The sequence below is a fragment of the Camelus ferus genome, chromosome 2 (assembly GCF_009834535.1).
Source record: "Camelus ferus isolate YT-003-E chromosome 2, BCGSAC_Cfer_1.0, whole genome shotgun sequence".
NCBI classification, from domain to species: Eukaryota; Metazoa; Chordata; class Mammalia; order Artiodactyla; family Camelidae; genus Camelus; species Camelus ferus.
In genome coordinates this window covers 59,776,451-59,801,172 of record NC_045697.1, presented here as the reverse complement: position 1 = coordinate 59,801,172, position 24,722 = coordinate 59,776,451, and the positions used below count along the sequence as shown (strand labels likewise).

The 24,722-nt window shown below is 35.7% G+C and overlaps 1 long non-coding RNA gene across 1 annotated transcript in view; it reads right to left on the bottom strand.

Annotated features, from left to right (window-relative positions):
* LOC116657451 overlaps nucleotides 1–15,468 on the bottom strand; it is a 176,399-nt gene extending 160,931 nt beyond the window's left edge. Inside the window, exon 1 of the long non-coding RNA XR_004312522.1 lies at nucleotides 15,381–15,468. This is a non-coding gene — a long non-coding RNA (uncharacterized LOC116657451). The remainder of the gene's footprint in view (nucleotides 1–15,380) is intronic.
* Nucleotides 15,469–24,722: the final 9,254 nt, after the last annotated feature.

The window sequence follows — 24,722 nt, the reverse complement described above, 5'->3', positions numbered from 1 at the left end:
GTAACATTTTGTGACCCCTGCTTCTCTCTTTTCCTTTCTCTTCCCTTCCTTCTCCTTCCTTTCCTTTGTTTCAAACTTTATTGAGCACTTTCTATGTACCAGACCCATACTCAGTTCAGAAGTTTCAAGATAGAATAAAACTAATGATTAAGTGTAGGAAATTGATACTATTAAGGCAGGCTTAAACAGGGTGTGCTCAAGGAGAGTTAAGATGACTATATTCACTCAGTTTAAAAGATTAACACCATGCTTTGGTCAGTGGAACCTCCACATTAAACAGTATTCCAGGTTCACCAATGTCATGATTTTCCTTATCTAAGGATGGATGGATTTGGTAATAATTTCATAGTCTTTTTTCACAGAATGCTTATTTCAGCCATTTGTCTTTTATATAACATGTAGGATTTATGCATTAGGGTTCTTTTTCTTATCATTTAAATGCAGGACATGTCAGCCTGAACTATGCCTTTTTGTCAAGATTTTTGAGAACTGCTGTCTCCATCACAGATTTCTCCAGTGATTTCAGTGGTCTAAGGATCACTAGGAACCAAAACCAAACAAAGTAGTAAGCTGACTGGTTAAAACCTCCAAAGAACAATATTTCTGAATTGTTGTCATGTGTTGTATATGACTAATCATTTACTACTTCTCCTTTTTCTTCATGTAACCCCTGCCCAACACTCACCACACCTGGCACTCTTCACACATATGGTTTGAGCTGCCGTGTTGATGGAAAAATATTGACAGAAATATTTCCAAGGGGAAAAAGTTTAAAAAGAGCTGAGGTTTGAGAGATTCAATACGTAACATTCCTCTTAAATTCTGAATGAAGTAAAAGTAAAAAAAAAAAAAAAAAAAAAAAGATGAAACCATCAAGTGAAAGAGGGAGAAATGTCTGCTTCATTCCTGACAGCACTCTCCCGGGACACACCTCAGTGGGAGAGCTCGCACACGCCAGGCCACTTGAACAGCTCTCATCAGAGGCAGTGCTGGAGTTTTCAGGGAAGATACATCTACCCAGGTCACCAACTCTCCCTCATTCAGGATAAATGAAAGAGGACAATAAATAGGGATCTCTTTCATGTATGCTGAAATTTTCTCTGTCCCTGAGAAACGCAGACCAATGGCTGACATTTATGATCGAATTAACTCACTCTGCCTCAACTTGGAGGAGTAAAAGGAGTGGGCCAAAGGTGAAAGGAAACTCCTTTCTATGCAAACCAGAGAAATTGGAATTACTTGAATAACCTCCCCAGCATAAAGTAATAAGCCACTCCAGCATAAACTACATAAATTCTGTAGATAAAATACCATGTAATTTATAATACCGTGTTGGTGATCTCCATGGTGATCTCCATTTCAGTGGTTAGTAAATTTTTCTAAATTTCTTTGAGCTAGCTTGGTTTCAGTCTGCATTTGATTATCACAAAAGTCCTTCGGGACATGAATACTGAGGAGATAACCAAAATATTAAAAATGTATTACAGCACACTGCAATATGCAATATCATGCATGTTATATAGTACATGGGAGGAGAAGAAAGAACAATTTTCTGCCAGCTAGTATACCTTACCTTTTGACCTGCCACATGGTAGCAATTGAAATACTAAGAATAAATAAATATTAAGGACAATAAAGAGTTCTACTTTTATCTTTTCAACTTGTGAGGCGAGCTTACTAATTAGCCACTTAAAAGCTAGTATTTCCCACCAAAAGCATGGGACTTTTCTCAAAAAGTAGATCAACATTTGCCCTACCTTTTGACAGGAAAAGAGGGAGAATAATATAGAGAATAGTTTGATTAGCTCTCCACGATTGTTCAGGTGCAAAAACAGCATTAAAATGAACAATGTGTATTGCTAATTAAAATAAAAGTCTTTTATGTTATAATGACTAAACCAAAACTAAACAAAAATAGGAATCTGGGAACCACAGAAACTCCCAACATATGGAGGTTTAGAAGCTAATACTTTAGGTTTATAAAATTTTGGGTAAATATTTTGGGAATGATTAGGTACCAGAAGAGCTGGGAGTGTGATGTAAGTGAATCCTTCATTGCCAATTTTTACTAAAAAGATAGTGGTAGTAAAATAAGGATCACAGAGTATCAAGTATATCTAATGAACTCTTTTGCTGTGTGAAACTTCACTACTTTAGCACATATTCAAATACATACCGAGTTATTTTGTTTGTTTGTTTGTTCTCAAGTTTATGTTGAAGAGCCACTACAAATCCAGAAAACGCAAATGAACTGAGGTAGATAAAGCTGACCATGCAGGGCTTCCTAGTTGTTATAGCAGAATTACATCCCCCTGAAATCTATAAGCTGAAGTCCTAACTCCAGGACTTCTGGCTGTGTTTGGAGATAGGTCCTTCAAAGGGGTAATTAAGTTAAAATTAAGCCATTAGGATGTACCCTAATCCAATCTGACTTCTGTTCTTAGAAGAAGAGAAGATTAGGACACACAAAGAGGAAACACAGTATGAGGACACAGCAAGGAGGCAGCTGTCTGCAAGCCAAGGAGAGAGGCTGCAGAAGAAACTAGACTGACTGACACTTTGATTTTGGACTTCTAGCCTCCAAAACTGTGAAAAAATAAATTTCTGTAGTCTATGGTGTTTTGTTACAGCAGCCCTACAAATAAAACACTATCTCCATTTATTAGGGGCTGCACATTGCTTGCATCTGCTGGAAAAAATGATTCCAAACTACAAGGAGCTTGGTTTCAGGATTACTAGATACTTAAAAGTTTTACATAAGCAAGCAGAAATCAAATAGGATATAAGGAAATTGAAAAAGCAGCTTTCTAAATTATAAATTTTAATGCTTTATAATTCATTTGTTGTTTAAAAATTACAATCTCTAAAGTAGCTCATGTGCCTTCACCATGTGTGGTCATAGGTAAAATTGTAACTAATTTTAGCTCTCAACTATGAAATCAATAAACTGATCTTAAAGATGTTTATGAAAATTAAATCCTCCCTTAAAGACTAGAACTCATACTTACTAAAATAATAGAAGCATCTAAAAACTTAATTAATGACCTGGCATTTGAAATTACTCCATGAAGCAGGTACTACCTTATTTTTTCTTTAGCTCTATTGTAATAGTGGAATTTAACATTACAGTATGGTATTCACATCTGTCAACCTTAATTAATGTTTTTACCACGGTTTCTATGTCATGTTTGTCCATGTTTAATACTTCACTTAACTCTTATGCTATTCAAATTTTATTAACACAAACGTAACCCTGTAGCATCAGGCAAAACACTGTAACTTCAGGTCTGCTCCCTACTCATTCCAAGACTGACTATGGCACATTTTCCACTATAGTCCAACCTATAAGCATGGAATCTTAGAACAGCACCAAAATCATATTTATTAAACGTACTTAAAGTGTGAAAGTGGTGTGCAATTAGACATAAAATAAGCATTGCATATATACACTCTTACAGTCTTTTAAATTGAAACAGAAATAAATCTCCAATATTTTGACAACAGAATATTGGAAAGAATGAAATATTAAATCCATGGTCCCACCATGGAGGCACTATGATTTTGGAATTATTTCTTTCAGGTCAATATTGCTTTATATGATCATACTGCATTGACAATTTCATACATTGTTTTATTCCATCAATTTTTCATCTGTGGTATGGTGTTTTTTTTTCATATATTGCACTTGAGCTAAGATCCAATAAGTATGTTCAAGTGCTTGCATTAGAAATCAAATCTTTGGCTCTGGTTATAGCAAAGACACAGTTCAGGGTGTTGAAAAAAGTAACCAAAAGAGCATTTGTAAACATATATTTATTCTGATTCAACAAGCTTTTTGAGTCTTGAAGTCAATTAAGCAATTAAGTTAATTTAGCAATTAAGCAGGTATGTTAGCTCACAAAAAGGAGAAAGAGCGGGGAGGCATGTAAGGCACGTACTCTTTTACTGTAGGGACTGATCAGGCCAGTCTCTCTTGAGGCCCTTGGAGAGCTTGTCCCTTCCAGCTGGTGCCTAATGGCCTCTGTTCACTGATACCCTCAACCTGACCTGCCCAAGGAGTTGCTTAGCCTCTGATATTTTCAGTCCAGTCTGTGAACATTCTCACCACATTCTGAGGTGATGCAGACCTCTCCTGTAGCTCTCTATTATTCGGTGGTACAGAGAGGCTTTTTATGCTACTGTGGCCCTAGCTGTTATAGACACACCTTACATTGTAGTTGTTCAAGGCTACCTCATTTTTCCCAGTGTATTTACACCTGTAGTATATAAGGGTATGTTAAAAAAAAATCACTTGTTTATAAGTTATGTTGTATTTGCTTACAACATAAGGGCAGTTTATATCTTAAGAATACATCAGGCCATTATTTTGGGGTTAAACTAACAAGTGGGTGAATAGCTTTATTTACTTTACATTGTTTATTTTTCTGGATGATGCACCATAGTGAACAGTTCAGGAAAAGACTCCTTTATATAACTTATAACTTATCCATATTATTAAATAACATCATCTTTGATTATATTTTAAACATACATCTACTAGTGAATAAAGTTATCTGTATGATTTTTTTAAGAAACAAGACATATGGAAAATATCTATGACATTTTTTAATTTGTTCCAAACAGTGGTGTGAATTTATTTAAAAACACCTGTGATTCTGACAAATATTTGATTGTCACTTGTATTTTTAGAGCTGCAGTAGACTTTAGTGGTATTTTTCCTATGTAAATATTTTTCTGAATCTTTGGAAAAGAACTTTAGAAGTGTTTTTACTCTTTTTCACCTGTATACTGTACATATTGTAACCCAATAATTGAATAAATAATACAGATATGTGCAACTGAACCAGATTTTTAAATAGTAGCGAAAATAATTCAGTGAATTGACTTTTGTCACAGGATATGGAAAAAGGAGACTTACTGTGAAAAATTAGAAACGATGAAATTAATGACTAAAATCACCTAGCCCCTCAAATTCATTTTATGAAATTTATCATTAATATGTTCTATCCTGGAAAATAAAAATAGTGATTAAAACCATAAAATGTATACTTCTCATATATCAGAATACCCTAATCTTTTCCTATGGTGGATATGTTTCTCAGAATCTTAACTAAAATATTCTCATGAGGTCTGAATGGAAAGCAATCTCTTAAATGAGTTTTCCTACTCTGACTACAAGAAACAATTGATAGGAAAACATGTTGAGCTGGTCATTCATTTGTTCTTTTTTAATTTAAAAAATATGTGCTAAGTCATTATTATTTGTTCAATACTACTTTATCCACCAGGAATTTAAATAAAAGTGGATGCTGCAAAGATCCTAATTGTTTTCTAAAATCTTATCAACTAGAAGCTAAAAAGAGAAGTCAATTAAAAATTAAAGCAGTATTCCTGTCTTAAAATTTTAAAGATTTGATTTAAACTTGATGCACTGTTCCTTTTTGGACCCAAGAAATTCTTGATCTCTCAGATTCCTCTCCCACAGCCCTCTGAAAAAAAAATATCTCTTTTTCATAAAACCATCTTCAGAGGCAGCATAGAGAGAAAGGAACAAATTAATCCTAGTGTTGTCCTGAGGCAGAGGTCTGTCTCTACCACTGAGCTAAGAAGTAGAAGGGATAGCAGAGTTCCAAGGCCAGATCTGAATCATGTGTCTTGCCCTGTAATAGGGTATAGGACACCTCACATGAACTGTCAGCAATGAAATGTCAGTAAAATGGATGACTCCCAAAAGGAAAGGATTCTGTACCAGAAGTGGTGCTATGCAGGCTAACACAACAGATGTCCACTGTGCAGACATTCGGCAAGTAATTATGAGAGGGATGCGTGTTATTAAATTGCATTTAAGGCTTCATTACTAAGGGAATTAAGTGGCTTGTAGATAGTTTTTCTGATGTGTAGAACCACCAGGAATCTGCCAAAGAACAGAGAGATGAGAGCAGGTCAAAGGAGGTATTTCAGACAGAATGAATAACAAATAAAAGAAATAAATTTGAAATATTGTGGAATATTTAATAAATTGAGAAAGTTTCAGAATGTCTGCAATCTAGGGAACAATGAAGAGAGAGATCAGTGGAATGGGAGGGCGGAGGTACAGAGAGAAAAAGAGGAGGCAGACTATAGGCCATGGTAGGAATTTTAAACTTGATCTTAAAAGCAATGGGAAACCACTTAAAGATGGGATAACGTGTTCTGATCATGTTTAAAAACTATAGGTTTGCTGTTGTGTATAAAATGGAAAGGGGTGGGCTAAGTCTTGTGGAAGAGGGACCATTTAGTAGGCTGACACAATATTTTAGACAGTAGTTGATGAAGAATTGGGGTAGGATGATAAAGGAAAAGAGGGAGAAGCGACCAAGTCCAAGAACTATTTAGTGGGCAGAAATGATAGAACTTGGGGCAGAATAAAAGAAAGAAAGAATTCATTCATGTAACACATATTTATTAAACTACTGCAAGATTGCTGGCTTTTGTGATACAAGAGTGAATAAAATAAACAAAAATCCTAGCCATCATCAATTATACATTCTAATGGAAAGAGAATGCTCAGTGTTCAAGTTGCAAATCCTTGGATTCAGTCTAAGATGAATTGAGAACTTATATTGCAAGACAAAGGCCAAATCTAAATTTGTCACAGGTTTGATTTATCATCATTGAAAGTCCCTAGTACCCAAGATAAATTGGTAAATTGTAGTGAAGCAGCTCCTGAAGGAAAATATTCCAAACAGTTATTTTATATGTAGACAGTAGACTAAAGGACTCCTACTGAAAGGAGAGTCTTGGTCAGCCAAACAGACGATGTGGCTGCCTGAGAACATACTCCTCTTCCAAGACAGGAATCTTTGCTCTCCTTGCCCGGAAAGACCACTGTGATTCTTTCTTCCTGTACCATATTCCAGATTGCAACTTTTATTGCCATTCTTCTGTACTATTGTGTTTTGGATGTGTGAGAGTTTACAAAATTTATCACTTCTCCACAGATTACTGGACTGTGATGAGCTCCATCTGGACCCAAATAAAAGGGATGTTAATCACCCTGGATGTGCAACTGGGCAGGCTGTGTATTATCTTCCTTTGGGGACAGAATGAGTGAGTTTTCAATTGTATATAGAATAGTTGTATTATGTTAAGAGAAAACATTTTTTAAGTGAAGTGTACAGGAAGAAAAGTTCTGGGCACCCAACAAAGTGGTAGAATACAGGTGGTTTACTGTGCTTTTGCCTATACCATGTTTATACTCCTGCTAACAGACATTCTCTCTTCCTTTCAAAAACTATCCCTCACCTGTTCTCTGCCCATGTGATCTGTATAGGATTGATGCCAACTCCAGGGCCCAGATTCGGGCTAACAGTCTGAACCTGGGCATTCAGAGCACTTTCTTCCTAGGCCATAGTCATAAAAGGGAAGAAGTAGCTGAAAGAGGAAAAGGAAAGATTCTTGACCACATTGTTTGAACTCACAGAAATAATGGCAAATCATCTGTAATATTAGCTGTTTCAATAAGTATAAAGTCTATCTGTCTTAACTACTGATTATTCTGTATATTGATTATTCACATGCAATGGGAAAGTACCTGATAGACAATAGGAAGATAATTATTTGTTTAATTGAATCAAATCAAATTTAATTGAATATTTTAAATTGTTCCTGGATTGTGAAAGTATAATTCTCAGATGAAAGGAGAAAAGAGTAAATTGTATCACATAATGAAATGTATGCTAGGTAACTCTGAATTATTGATCTTCCTTCCATTGGGCCCTTCACCTTAAATCTTACCTCTTGTTTCTTTTTCATGTTCTCAGCTCAAAATTCTAGCTAGGATACAAGAGAGAATGGCTCTACCTGTCAGGTCTACTCCTTCGTTTATAGTATTTTTATTATATTAGAGTTTTTCCATGACATATTCCTTAATCTTACTTTCAGTCTATTAGTGAGATATGCTGCATTGTCTCTTCCTTATCTATAGGCAAAAGGTTTTGTTGACCAGGTATTTGAGAAAGGGAACACAGGAAAAGTAAAACGTTATGGGTAGGAATATGAGTTTTATATGCATTGGGATGACATATTGTGTGATATCTGGGTAAAGATATCTCGTATCTTCTGTCTGCAGATTAGAAGAAAATTTGAGTTGGAAAAACACATTTCAGGGTTGTGTTATAGACGGTAAGTAACTGTAGACAAGCAAGTAGATGAGCCTGTTCAAGGAGTGTGGCTAGTCTAAGAAATGAAGAATGGAACCAGGTGCCAACTAATATTTAAATGGTACAAAACCCACAAAGAATAAATGTAAGAGAAGACAACAAGAGGGAAAATATTTTATGAAGTGGGTTTAATGTAATGTGAAGATGATTCAAGTAAGACTCATTAAGTTGTTTGTTACCCAGTATTTATTAAACTATTACTATGTGCCTGACATTGTGCTAGGTACTGAAGAAGCAGGACTGAATGAAACAGAAAAAGACTCTGTTTTTCTAGAGCTTATATTTGTCCATTCCCCTGCCCTCTACACACAACTACCACCAGGGTGGATAGGCAAGGTGGGTCATGTATGGATCAAGAAGAGTTGTCCCATTCATGCAAATAACATCCATCCCTAGTTCAGCCTAATTTAAGAGTGAACAAAAAGAGCATAGCATCACCACATTGATCAAAGGTAATGAAATAAAATTCATATTTAAAAATAAGACAAGAAAAATGTAAACCAAAATTTTCCTCTGCCCATTGCCCAACCCCAGTGTGCACTGTGCATCTGCACTATGCATTAACTAGAATTCCCCTATGGCAGAAATATCTGCTCAATTATAAAGATGATCAATTTTTCTTCTTTTAACACCAGCCAGGTAACTCCTTAGAAGAATACTTACCTATAACCATGTTAATGTTACTAGGTATATTGAACTCTGCCTCTTTTATAAGAATACTGTTCCTTGCATTACCAAATGTGTGACGGAGCCTCTGATAAGTAGTGATGACTAGGTGACTTGAAATGATTAAATAAACAGTTCTGTAAGGGTAATTATTGTAATAGTGTAACTCTAGATATGGGAAGAAATAAGAGGGAATCATTTTCTACACCATGACAGTCTAGAAAGACAGATGGTCCAGAGGCTTTTGGCTGTTGTTAATGGGACCTAGTCCAGCAATAGCACATTGAGTGCCCTATCGACAAAATCCTCACCTGACCTAAGAATGACCATTCCTAGCATCGTGGGACAAATTGGTTACAAAATGTCTCCCAAAATTTGGTTGAGATTAAGACTAAAAGGGAGGGAACTGTAAAATAAAGAATGTTGCCCACCATCTAGTTCTAAGAATCAAGTCATTATCCACTGTAGTCACTGACTTACAGTATATCTTGAAAGGAATTTCAGGGTAAAAATCAGAATGATTCATTTTGTGCTCTGGGAAAACTGGCAGAACTGGCCCTAGGGTAGTTAGATATTTCAGGAGAAAACTTAATGAACCCAGTTTCTTGCATCTTCTCATACTTAGAAAAGCACCAAATACTTTAAGTTATATCTGTTCCTTGCAAATAGTAGAAACTTTTACCAAGATGTGTGCTTGTCTGCATGTACCCCTTAACCAAAATCACATATATGCTGGCCTCGCCTCCTTACCTCTTCAGAACAGTCCTCAGAGCTGTCTGAAAAACTGTCTCCCGAGTTATAACCCTCAGGTTGTCACGAAAAAAAATGCCATTTCTTTCTTAGACTGACTATTGATTAATTGTTTCATCAACAGGGGCAAGAGAAGAGATTAACTGCAAAGGCCTATTGGGTTGAAATAGCTTTAAAGGGCACAAAAGAGACAGGGGCAGCCAATCCTGAAGGAGTGCCTGACACACAGCAAGAAACCTGCAGAGGAGGTGGTGTGATTACTCCAGGTATTGATGTCAAGGGAGTCACAGAGTAAACAATACTTATCACTACCACCAGTGACCTCAAATCCTATAGATGAGGGTGGCATTATGCTCAGAGTACCCATAAGTGACAGCTGACATGTGGGCTCACATCAACTGAAGCTCAAGGATTGACAGTGGCTATAGGTAACCCAGAGCCCTTAACTTAAAACCTGTGTCCTATGTAAATAAGAGTCATCAAGAATCAGTTTACCACTATTTACAATAGACAAGACATGGAAGCAACCTAAATGTCCACTGACAGATGACTAGATAAAGAAGTATGTGTGTGCGTATATATATATATGCACACACATATATATATAGTGGAACACTATTTAGCCATAAAAAAGAATGAAATAATGCCATTTTGCCATTTGCAGCAAAATGGATGAACCTAGAGATTATCATACTAAGTGAAATAAGTCAGACAGAAAAAAGCAAATATGTTATCACGTATATGTGGAATCTAAAATATGACACAAATTAATCTATGTACAAAACAGAAACAGACTCACAGACATAGAAAACAAACTTATGGTTACCAAAGGGGAAGGGAGATAAGAAGGGGATAAATTAGGAGTTTTGGATATGAAGATGCAAACTACTACATATAAAATAAACAAAATTGTCCTACTGTATAGCCCAGGGAACTATGCTCAATATCCTGTAATAAAACATAATGGAAAATAATATGAAACATAACATATATGCATATGTGTTTAACTGAATCACTGTGCTGTACACCAGAAAGGAGGAACCGCTCAGGCTGAGTGTAGTAGTCAAGGAAGAATTCCGAGAAAATAAGGGTTACTGTAGCTATGACTTGAAGGGCAAATAAGGACTGTTGGGTGTTAAGGCAAGCTAGAAAGGAGATTCTAGATAAAAGACCAGCTGGTGCATTGGCACTGATTGTGTGAGAAAACATGGCACATGCTAAGATGTTTTATTATGACTCAAGTCAGTAGATTAGGTATCAGGAAATGACAAGAAATAAGAATGGATATTCAAGTAGGACCTAGATAGTGCTTGAATATTGCCCTGAAAGCTATCAGCTATCTGACTAGTATAAACAATGGACCTGTATCAAATATATGCATTTTTAAAACCACTCTGACAGTACTGTCAAGGAAAAATGCCACAAGTACAAGCTTGGATGCAACGTAACTTGTTAGGAATAAACTGAGACTGGGTGAGGTTAGCTGGCTCTCCCAATGTCACTAATGTAGGCTTATGTTCTAGGTTTTTCTGACTCCAAACCTTGTGCCTTTATCAACCCTGCTATATGGGCCAAGATGTTCACCAAGAAGTAAATGTCATTCCTCTGTCATGTATTCCATGCCTTCCTCTCTAGTCTCATCTTCTACCACTTTATACTTCATCATGTTTACTCCAGTAAGACTGAACTGTTAGTTCACCCAAACACCCAGACATGTCATACTTCTGGAGCTTTGTTCATATTTCACCCCATTTATATCTGCAAGTGGTGCTTGCATTCTGCACAATCCGTAGAGAAACCCACTGGAATTTTGTTCTGGATGCCAAGACTGATGATGTCACACACAAAGGGTAATGAGGCTCTCTGAGGAGAGCAGATTAGTCCTTCCAAGCTTGTCCAAAACCGACTTGAGAGAGCAGGGAAAGGAGATGGACTTGGGGTTTTTACGGTGGTTAAGGGATGGGATTCCTGCATGCTGGCAAGGGCTTATATGATTAGAAACTCCCACTGATGCTAAATGAAAAATCACCTGCATTTTCTTATCAGTTTGCCCACACGTGGAGCAGAGGGGAGGAAGGGGTGTGAGGCTTAAAGCTGCCAGCAGTCAAACGCCGAAAGATTGAGTCAGACTTTGTATTACAATTCACCCATGATGCTGCTGACATACATACACATGATTATCACACAAACAGTCATGACTTCTATAATAAAGTTTACCCAATTACTCTGTGTTTTTTTTTCCTCCATAGCTATTAGCACTACTCGCCAAACTTTATCTCCTTATTGCTTATAGTCTGCCTTTCATGCTAGAATGTAAGTTCCATGATATCAAATTCCTGGTTTATTTTGTTCACTACTGTATCTCAAGCCTGTAAATAGTAACTGACTTAAAGTAGGTGCTCAGTAAACACTTTTAAAGTAAGTTAATCAAATTTGAGAGGAAAGTGTATTGCAGTGAAAGATATTTGGAAAGAAATATTAAGGAGGTAGGATTTGAGCTGAATTGTAAAGTAAGAATGTGATTTCAAAACACTGATGAGAAAGGATATCTAAAGCAGGGAAATGAAGCAACATAGAAAGGAGTAGTTTGACTTAATCTTGTACTTTGGCAATTCTTTCACTCTACTTTGCCTCCAATTTTTCCACATTAACTTGTCACTTAGTATTTACTTAGGGTTGTCTCACCTGTCTACTGAAGCAAAAAAGAGTTTCAGTAAAAATGGTTTTGACAGTGATTGAGTAAATGCTCTTTGATGATCTTGTTTTGTCTGTGGCATTAGGTATGGCTCATTGGTGGTATTAATGGAGGAGTTTAAAATAACTGAAATGATATATGAACTCAATGTCTCCAACAAACTATACTTGAAGTATCAGAACAACATACTAAGTAGTTTTTATTAAACTATGAGTACAAAGACTGAAATTCAGGAAATAAATTGAATCTGCATTGTTATTAATGGAATTATGAAATATGCATATAAACAGAGTAGGCATTGCATTAAGAATAAGCAAAGCACTTATTGTAGTGATCTCATAGCACCTGTCTTAAGTATGTAATAGCTTCCTGTCCAACTACACTGTTTCTAATATCCCCCATTCCACTTCATTGTACACATTATTACAAGATTAATTTTCTTGAAGCAAATCTGAGATCTGGCTCCTCCTTTCACTCATTTATTCATTCAGCAAATACATACTGATCACCTATAACATAAAGGCAATATTTAGATTCTATAATATACACAGATATCAGTCTCATAAATTTTTTTCAGTCTCATAAATTCCAAAACCATCAGTAGTTCTCTAACACACAGGACAACATTTTACAAGGAATTTATGTTAATATGAAAAGACATGATGGTTAAGCTATGTGAAAATGTTGGGATTCAGTAAATTTTCAATTTATCTTGTGTCTTTCTATCTTTACGGATGGATATAGTATTTAATATATTACAAAATGTTTGTTTAAAAATGTGTGTGCATATGCATATGTGTGTATGTGAAGCAGCTTTGGTTGGGATGGGAGAGGTAACATTTTGTAGAAATGCTTCTTTATGTTGTGCCTCACATAGTTTCATAAATGTTCTATAAATGGCTTTGCACAAAGAAATTTCTATTGACACTGTTGAAGGATAAAATAATATATTGATTAGTGTAAAGTAGTGAAAAATTAGATCTCAGATATTTTAAAGTGGCACCATGGAGATTTTGGTACACTAATTACAAAATAACTCCCAGGAAATAATGAAGATTCTATTTCTCATTCTAGGATTCAAATCATTGACAAGTTTACCCTTAAACTCCAGTGCCTGACACACACAACATGAACAAAAACAATTAACATAACATTTTGAAAATTCTAACTGTATTTTTAGTGTGCCAAAAGAGCCATCCAGTTTATTCATTCATATGCATGAAGTATTCAGCACTAATGGATGAATATCAATATATGAAAAGGTGCCTGGATTTTCTGTCCATAGCCCACAAAATATCATTTCAAAGAACAGACTTCATTTTTGAAAGGGAAAAAATGACGAAGAATAGAGAATGGTTACACAATGAAATTATTTAAAACTTCATTTCAAAGTAAGATCATTAGAGAAGGGCAATTTGCTATAGGTAGAAATTATGTTTTGTTAATAACTTGGGGCAGTAAGGACTGAAATCACATTCTTAAATACATCAATCAAATTTTTATTATTCCCCCACAAAGACAGTGTTTTCTTTAGTTGTTATTAATGTTCAACTCAAGAGCAAATTGCAATGGAAATTCTGTTGAGGTAGACAGAGGTCTCCTGCAGCTGTATATTACTGTTAAAAACAAACTGATCACACACTTTGAAAAGTGCAGATACTCAAAGAAGCATTGTTCAGTAAAAGACAAATGAGAGAGAAAATAATCTAGACCATTAAACCAAATTTAATAAAAGCAAACTTTTGATTCATTAAAAATTACATAGCATTTAGATATCTCTTTAACAACACTGCTTATTAGAAAAATACTCAATTAGATTCTACAGATTCTTTTAAGTGACCTGGATAAATTCAATAAAGCAAAATGTCTTGGATCTATCTGAGTACATGAAAACTTTTCTTCAGTCGTTTGAGAAATGTGGAGCGTGTACTTCACTATTTAGTATAATGGCAGGTATATTATTTCAACCAACATAGTCACAAAGAAAGAGGTAAGTCAAGGACAAAGTGAGTTCATATCAAGTTAAGACTGACACTTCTCGGATAAAAAACTATTTTTATATTTTCAATTTCTCTCCATAAAGCCAAAATCATCAAGAAGAAGTATTGTATTTACTGGTGTACATGTGGGTCTGAAATTAAAATAATGACTAAGATGATAATGATAACAATAATGATAGTAAAAACAGGACAGAAAGCAAAATCCAATACTTGTCTGAAATGGAAAATTGCCCTGCAGGTGTCAGTATTGACAAAAATCGTACATTTAAACATTTTTATAAGCATCATAATGCCATTTATAATAGGAAGCATAAAAATGAGCACACACAAGTTGCAGAGTTAACCTGTCTTGGCTCCAGTGAGCCCAAAGGTCTGGCCCCAGAAATCCCATCAGTACAATCACAGCACAGTGCTATTACAGAATGAGGCACATGCACATAGAGAAAGTTATGAGTTAATACTTACATTGGAATCAAAAGGAACTATGCAAAGATCCTCACAAGTGCTACATACTAGTCTGGGACCTTGAAAACCTTTTTTAAGCCTTCCAAGTTTTAACGCTTTTTGTTGAATCATGAAGATAACGTAAGCCACATATACAGCTCTTGACAAAATGACAAATACTTAATATATTAAAAACACTTCACAGAATTACTAATATAATCATTTTTCCTTCTCCTTCCTGTCCTTTGTTTTGCTTCCTTTTGTTCTTTCTAAATTTTTTCTCTTGTTTTATTAATAAACGTGTTCCAAAAATTTAGGTTAATATGGGCATTTCCCAGCTATCATCCATATAATTTTCTGAGATTTTTCCAAAGAACACTCTCTTTCCTTTAGTATTCTTCTCATCACTATTATTTAGTCTGTTACATATACCTAATAAGAGTTTGGACAAAAATAACCTTTTTTAAACACTTCAAGAAATTTGGAAAACAACTCAGCCTTCTACATTGCTTGTTTCACAAGGACAATGTTTGCAATGTTATCCTAAGACAGCCTGGAAACCTGGCTCTGTACGGGTGAAGTCCTGTCATGAATAAGTCCTGTGACAGAACATGTGTTACCTACCCTTTTAAGTCCGGCCCCGAGGGTCCTCCTGCCCGGTGTCCTTCCAGCCAACAGAACAAGACCGAGTTCGGCTCAGAAGCAAAGGAAAGTTTTATACTTTGATTAGAGAACAGAGAGCGGCGAGCTCTCACTCTAGAACCCAGGCTCTCCGGCTCTCCCGAAAGGCGAGAGGCGTGGGTGGTTGCTTCACAGGGGTCTGTCAGCGGTGGGAGGGGATGGCGTGCCCCAGGGCTGCGCAGGCGCACCTGTGCTGCTCAGGCTCTAATCACAGCGCTGGGCACAGATCTCCGCAGGCGGCCGTCGGCCACCATCTTGAACCCAGGTGTGGCGCGTGATGCTTCTGCGCAGAGGCTTCTGAGCCGGCCGGAGCTAAAATGTCGAGTGCAGCAGTTTGGCGCTAGGAACTCTGGTGTGAAGGGCCGGTGAAAGACCTTTGCATGCAACACCCTGTGAGCAAGTGAAACTGGACTAAGCACCAAAGAAGAGGTTAGCATTTCATCTTATGTCTCCTGAGGACCTTAGTGAGCTTTGCCAGTGACACCTGTGGAAATTCTGATGCTGTGAGAAAATTCAGATTTTGTGAGAAAAACGAAGGCGAAGTGGTTGCTAGAGAATAGGTTCTTGTGTTCTGCAGGAAAGAATTCAAGAGTGAGGCAGAGTAAAGTGAAAGCAAGTTTATTTAGAGAGATACACACCCCACAGGCAGAATGCGGGCTGTCTCAGAAGGTGTGAGAGAGAGGAGAGTCCGAGTGCGAGAGCATGATCACAAGGTGCGGAATTGTTAGTTTTTACAGGCTCAGTAATTCCATATGCTAACAAGTACGAGGATTATTTCAACTACTTTGCGGAAGGGGCAGGGATTTCCAGGAATCCGCCCCCGCCCACTTTTTGACCTTTTTGGTCAGCCTAGGAACTGTCAGGGAGCCTGTGGGTGTGCCCTGAGGCTCAGGGTCTACTGGAAGTGGGACCTTTTGCTGTCTTGGTTGTAACCAGTTTGTCCTGCCCTCAATTGCTGTGTCATTCCTTCAGTGGTTGTGCCCTGTCCCCTAACCTCCTGCCTCAAAGTAAAACTTAATAGAGCAGACATAATATATTCTCATACTGTACATCAATTCATAACTTTATATGTGACAACCTGATTCATAAAGTTCAAGCAGCAAAATTTTTTTGAGCACATACCTTGTGCCATTCACTGCTCTAGGTCCTGGGAATTGAAATCCATCATTTTGATTTGATATATTAATAACCATAAAGGATAAATAATATTAATACATATTTTATGTACATGCAACTCATGGAGTTTTTGAGGAGCTAATAATATGTATATGTATTTTAAGAAATAGAGTTGAAGGTTAAAATAAATTTAAAATATTGGTTTTATTACTACAGAGTTTCTCAGAGCCTTTAATGTGCATGCTTGCATTGTTTATTTCCAAGAAAGGAAAGTAGGCAATATTTTCATATCTTATTTGCCTGTAGAACCCTTTTCTTCCAGAGCAGCAATGAACTAGTTACTCTAGTGTTCTGGGGGTGTGGAGGGGAGGGGAAGGCAATGAAGAGAAGAGGTAATAGGCCGAAGGAAAGACCCAGAGGTTAAAACCAACAAGTTTTTCTAAGAAATCTATGCATAGTAAGTAGTAGTAATTTTAATAATTTCCTTTTCTTTCTTTTTCTTCCTTTCTTCCCTTTCTTTCTTCTCTGATACAGAAAAGATCTTGTGCTCTCTTTTTATGTTTGTTTTTGATGTTAAACACAGTCAAGGTTTTATATTTTTTAATTGGCTCATTGAGTCTCTACATGCTCATGAAAATGTGGAGTGGGAAGAGTGTCTCCTTACTAACCAAATTTTAATTTGCAGCCATTTAGACTGAATTAGAAAATACTCTCAGAGCAAAACCAACCTTTATAGCTCTCCTTTATCTTTCTGAGCTTATTTCACTAAGAGTTGGGCCAGGTAATTCTGTAAGTTTATCAGCATTTTGATAAAATGATAAATTGCACAAAGTTTTATGTCTTTTTCTTTTCTTTTTTTCAATAAACCTGCATTTCATTTATTTTCAGTGAAATAATTGAATAAATTTGCTGCCATAACTACACCTCAGAATCCATTATATATATTGAATTTTTAAAAAAAAAGTTAAAACAGGCAGAAATTTATTTATACTTAAGTTCTGAGTAATAGTAAAAAAAAAAAAAAAATTAAAGCAATCCAAATGTTTAGAAATAGTATTGCAATAGAGAAGAGAGACGGGTTCAACTTCAAATACAACAAGAACAAGTGAGGATTTATAGCCAAAAGGATGTCTGAGGAGAGACATCAAGGGTAGGAGATTAACAGGATTCTTGCTGAAGACAGGCCAGAGAGATCAGATATCGTGGGTGGAGGATTCTCTCTAAACTGACAGCAGGATTCTTGCTGTAAAGTCAATCTATGCAGGCCTGGTAAGGATTGGGGGCCAAGTTTGAAACCTAGTCTAAAAGAGGGCTCACAGAGGCCTTGACTAAAATTTGACCAAGAAAAGAGTCTTTGTCACTAATTTATTATGCATTTATTAAACTCTTGTTTTAAAATAATTCTACTTACCTGGAATACTCATCCTTTCCTCATGAAATATTAAGTGAATAGCTACCATATTCCAGTCATATTTTTGGGCAAGGAGAAACCCAATGGCTGAAAACAAAAAAGAAGAAGACTGATAATGGCCTTGCTTGAGACGAGGAACACTCAATATACAAATAATCTTAAATACTGATACTTTAAGGAAGAAAATACATTAGGATAATGTTATAAGGAGTGATAGTGGAAAGAGTTTAGAAAGGGTGGTCTGGGAAAGGTTTTCTGATAAGATAATATTGGAGCCAAAACCTGATGACTGAGGGGGAGTCAGCCACAAAGAATGGTAGAAACAGCATCCAGGCTAAAGGTAGCTGGCAAAGAGCCCCGAGGCAGGAACACACCTGGGACTACACCCTAAATGAACTTTCTGCTTCCCCCCTTGCTCATTACTAATCTCACCATCTTCCAGAACAGTCTCTTCAAAATATAAATCAAACTATCATTTTCCTGCTTGAGACCTCGCAGTGACTTCTTGCCTCACTCAGGTTAAAGTCCGTGGTCTGTTTGATGGTCCACATGATCTGTCCCTTTTTCCATATTCTGTTCCTTCTGAAAGTCAGCTACTTCCATTCCCATCCTAGTTCATTCAGCTGCAGCCATATGGTATAGGGGAATAAAATTTGCCACCCTGAATTGTCTCTTTGGCATGCAGATTATTTCAAGCTGTAAACAATCAAGGCACAATTTAGGAAGAAATGTTGACCTTCCCCCTAATTGCCTCAAAAAAAAAAATTAGATTGAGGGACTATTCCTAGAATTGAGCTGTGTCCACAAAGAGGATAGGCTAGATGTGGTGGGGACACCCAGTAGGCCCAGAGACCAGAGTCCACTCTGTGTCCCATTGTCTCTGCATGGCCCTACAAACATTTGTTCACCAAACATTTGCTTTTCCATCTTCATATAGATTGCCTTCCTCCCCTTTGAAATCCCAGACCACTAACTCCCAACATCCTCTTTTATCTTTAGTTGAAGACCATATTTCAGATGAGGGGTTTAACCATTTTGGTGAGTTACTCAGTTTTCGTGGGTCTCTGCCATGTATACATGGTTTTAAATTTTTATTTGATTTTCTCCTGTTAATGTGTCTCATGTCAATTTAATTTATTCTTAGACCAGCCAGAAGAACCTAGAAGGGTAGAGGACATTTTCTTCCTCCCTAGCCTGTTGGCTGCAATTTGAAGACACCAACATGCTCCTTAGGAAATTTGCACTTCCTGCTTCCTTCTCCCTCAGATACTTTCTTGACCCTCTTTCTCTTTTAATTTTGGTTGCCACTCAAATGTCACCAGAGCAAAAAAGTCTACCAACCATCCTCAATTTAAATAGCACCCTGTCATCTAACTTTCTCACTGCTGAATCTGTTTATTCTTTTCCATTGCACATATAATTCCTAGTATTTTATGTATTTTTTATTAGCTTTCAACCACTATGCTGCCTTTTGGAAGCTCCAGGACAGCAGAGATTTGCTAATTTTATTAAAAATGGTATCCTTAGCTCCCAGAAGTGCACTTAAAGATAGCAGATATTAAATGCTTATTTCTTGCCTAAATTATCTGTCTGAGCTGTGTACCAATATAATCTTCATCTGACTGGTGAGATAATTGTGATTCACAGAGTTCATCTAACTTACCTAAAGCTGCATAGCTTTTAAGATACAAATCTGCTTATATCTTCCCCCAAATGGTGTCTTTAAACATTTAGTAGAACACATTTATAAATTATTGGTAACAATGTAATATTGTTAAAAACAATAACATTTGAATAATTGTCATGTGTTTAAAATATAGAAATTATAACTTTAAAGAAATCTCATGATGGATAAAAAATAAGGAATCATCTATGAGTCAAAATTTTAGTGTTGACTAAAAGAAGTCTAATTTTGTAGTAATTTTAGAAGATGAACTATTATATATTGCTTCTCCTTAATCAGACGTATGCTAAAAAGGAGAAAAATGTAGTATTCATATACTGTCTAATCCATATATACAACTATGGAATTAGGTCATACAGTTCAAAGCAGTAACTGTCAGATACAGGGTATAGATTTCATTGCTCATCCTCTGACATATGAATTTCAATATCTTTATCTTGTAAAAGCTTTCGTGTGTTTTACATTTTCATGTGTTTTGGAAGTTGTATACTTCTTACTAACGGTAGAGGTTAGAACTGAAAGCACTTAGAAATAAACCATCCTACTTGAAAGAAAGACAAATGCAGATGAATTGTGAAATAATTATTTTTAAAGCTTTTGGATGAATATGTGAAATTAGGGATAAAAGAACAGGTAGAATGATTACTTGATAAATTGGAGTATTGTGTTTTGAAAGGAAGGCAAATACTAAGCAACAAAGACAATTCTGAGACTACATAATTAAACCCTCTCATGAAAGAAAAAAATGCCTCCTCTTACCCATAGTTTGAGGCTGTCTTTAGCATAAAAGATACTGTTGTAATTAGAGTGATGTACAGCACAAGTACCAAATTATGTTTATTAGTGGATAAAAGATTCGCATGTAGTATTTTTTGTGTTGTTAAAAATGAAAATTACATGAACTCCTTTGATAGAACATAATAGAACATTTTTGTTATAATGATATATTTTCTTTCTAAATGGGCTTAAGTGAAAAAGCTGTAGAAGTGACTTAGCTTTAGCAATTCCATTAGCCACTGCCTGTTAGGATCTCAAGAAATTTATAGAAACCTAAAATACAACTGATATAACTTTTAGAAATCATTGCAGCAGGACTTACTGAAATAAAATATAAAATAAAGGATTTAAATTCAGGGATACATATATCAGTGAAATAACTAATTAACCTAATTATGCAAATCATAAATCTGACAGTTCAATTGCTAGGATTTTAATATAACAAATCTTGAAGTGTGCTACATCAATTAAATTTTGGAGGAAAAAGTACCTTTTTGATAAGAACAAAATTAGTTCATTTCTTAAATGCATTAAATCTTTACATCAACTGACCTATCCTTTAGTGTACTAAAGTAAGAAACTTACCAAATTTAACTTTCAAATATTTATATGGCAATTTACTACAGCAAATATGTAGCCACGGGCAGACTTCTGGCACTCAGCAAACTTCCCTACTACTTTCCCTAGAGGTGTGTACTGGGAGAATTCAAATTAACATTATTAACAATTAATGAAAAAATATTAGAGGGATAAGCATTTGGTGCATATTTGCTCACATGGAAACACAAATATATATAAGTACTGGGTATGTGCATGCACACTGACATTGTGATAAAGCAAGATAACCATATTCCCAATATTGCTGAGTTCTTCAGTAATACTATTAAATTCTTTAACTGAAGCCTTGCAAAGGTAGGATCTAGAACTATGTGAGAAACTGGAAAGCATAATAGGTGTACAATACTGGCGTAGTAAACTATTAAAAAAAAAACTAATGTGGTGAAATCAAGTGAGAGTTACATTTCTAGGAGGAGGCAAGCAACATTCTACTACATCTGAAGCAATAGCTAAAAAAGAAACATATACCTCATAATTGGCAGGAAAAGCAATCAATCGGAGGAAGACACTGACAGCATGAAAAAAATGTGAATAAAGCTTGGATAATGGGAAAAAATTGATAAAATCTTAACATGGATTCTGTGCCAAATTATAGTAAATAAAATAGAAAGATGAGTGAAATGATTGTAAAGCAGTCTGAGAATATTCAGTGCATCCAAAAATTTCCTTTTTTTTTTTTTTTTTTTTACTAGTTTCTGGGGCTGCCATACAAAACACCAAAAACTGTATGGCTTAAAATAATAGAAATTTATTTTCTCACAGTTCTGGAGGCTAGAAGTTCAAAATCCAGATTTTGTGTGGGCTATACTCCCTTGAAGCCTGTAAGCGAGAATCCTTCCTCACCTCTTCCTAGTTTCTGGTGGTGACTGTCAATCCTTAGTATCCTTTGGCTTGTAGCAGTATCTCTCTAGTCTCTGCCTCTCTCTTCACACGGTGTTTTCCTTGTGTCTTCACATATTCTCCCTACTATGCACATCTGTTTCTGTGTCCAAATTTCATCTTTTTATAAGTTCACTGGATCATGTTGGATTAGGGACCACTCTCATGACCTCATTTTAAATTGATTACTCTATAAAGACACTTTCCATATAAGGTCACATTCTGTGGTATTTTGGGAAGGAGGGGAGAGGAGGCATAATTCAACCCATAACAGTTTTATTCCCAACATATGACATAAGAAACGTAAGTACTAGGCCAGGTTCTAAAATTTGGGGAGGCAGTTTATACAGAGATAAAGAACTGACCTCCAATACAGACTGACTCCACCCCTTAATCGGAGTGCTTGGCATCCTATGGCACACCACCACATCACAAAGTCTCTTCATTTGTAGATAACAGTACTCCACATACAACTTGTGAGGATTACCAGAATGCTGACCATGAGAGTCCAATCTCTAAAACTCCCTGTTAATCAAAATCACAGGATAGCCACTGTTCAGTTTATGTAACAAAGTTTCCTGGCCTACGTGTGGATAAAATCTAAGACCCAGACCTTATGTCTGGTATTCTAATCAAGAGACCAGACTAACATACTAACTTGCTCACAAAAAAGTCCTTCCAGATGCACATAAGCAAGGTTCTTTATCTCCCCATTTCAAAATCTAGTTCTAGCATTTAAATAATTGTTTAGAGATCTCCAAATTAAAGCTTTTTTAGATAAATTTTATAGTACCTCTAATAAGATAATATCACTGCTTACTATAACTATTTCATACTATTTTATAGTTGAAATCGCAACATTACTTGTTTTATCTCAATTCTCTGTCCATACCACTAGATAGAAAATAGAGATGTAGAATTATGCCTAGAACAGTGAAGAATTCTTTATCAAAGATTTTCAGATAAAAAATTTTTTATCTTTATAAACCATTTATTATAAACTACTTATAAGCTGACTTATTGCTAGAGTCAGGAGTATATTGCTGCTCCAAATCCAAAAGATATAGTATAAATGTGCCCAACCTAATACTTATAAAGCCACTGGAATTGCTTTTTTATTTTGTTTTTGCTTTGTTTTAAAAAATAAACTTTTAATTTTTATGATAGCTTTTGATGTACAGAAAATTTGGAAAAATAATGCAGAAACCCTCAGATAGCCTATAATGTTTCCTGTTTCCTATAATGTTAGTATCTTTCATTAGTGTGGTACATTTATTACAACATAATAACCAATATTGATATATCATTATTAACTAAAGTCCCTACTTTCTTCAAAGTTCCTCTATTTTATCTAATGTCTTTGTCTGTTCCAGGATCCCATCCAGAATACTACATGCCCCTCACAACACCGCAAGCTTCTTACTTTCATGCTAGTCCACACTCAGCTCCATCCATTTTCAGAATTACCGTGTATGTTTTCCCACACAGTTTGTGGCTCCTAAGGCTTTTGCTCCAAGTAAGAAGATCTTGGTTGTGACTATCTATATTCACCTGTCTCTCCAGAATTCAAGGTGGAAATTTTCCCGTGTAATTTCAGTTCTCTGATTATTCCAAGAAAACTCATTGATTTTCAGTTTGTCTGGCATCCTCTTGTTGTAAAGACAGAGTGATTATTTCCAAGATCTGTACATGTCACAAGTGAAACTGGATGTCCCTTAAAATTAATTAGAAACTGATCTCAGTTCAATGATAAAACAACAAATTCAACTCTATGTACGTTTTATTGTTAGAGCTGATTTAGTACATAAAATACAATGATCACTATTTTTTATCGGAGATACAGTTAATGGATTATATAGTTTTGATATGTCCACATGGAATGGCTAGTAGAATCAGGAATAAAATATATCATTTCCTGAAAATCAGAATATTTAGATAGTCTTCAGTCCAAGCTCATCCTATTGATGTTAAAAAGCATTTGGTATAATAATGTTAATTAAATAACATGTACAGATGTTCATAGTAGCTCCAGTCAAAATAGCCAGTGCCGTCAATAGCAACATGAATTAATGGTGGTATACTAAAAAATAGAATACCATATAGCAAGGAGAAAACAAACTGCCACAATACATAATAATATTGATGATCTTACAAATACAATGGTGAGAAAAAGAATGGAGACACAAAAAGTACAAACTGTATGTTCTATTTGTATAATGTTCAAGAAATAACCTGTTTTAGAAATCAGGAGGAAGGTCACATTTGAGGTGATAGTGACTGGACAGGGCATAAGGGGGTCTTCTAGGATTCTGAGGGTGGTCCTGGTTAGCTGAACATGTTTACTCGCTGAACATTCATAAAGTTGCACAGTTATGATTTGTGCCCTTTTCTGTAAGTATGCTATACTTTGATAAAAAGTATAATGTATGCTTAAACTAAAATATTTTAAAATATTGCTTGATGAATAAACTGTGGAGTTAGCAGTAGGTGATTGTCTCTAGTTTTTTTTCCTCCACACAAAAACTTTCAGTTGTCCACCTTTATTTCTGGAATACAAATATTCTTATAAGGTGTTCAAGGACTAGCAGAGTTCTAACCTATTTCACCTTTCTATTGTCACTTTTCATTTTATTTTTTCAAGCAATCTTAGCTCCAGTCACCCCAAATTGCTTGTTATTCTCTGATACACTTTCAGATTTTGAATATCTAAATTCTGTATTCTTTAGACCATGGTGCAAATGCTCTCCTGTGTGTTGCTTTCTGTCTAGTACCAGTAGGTAGTAAGCAACTCAGGCCATAC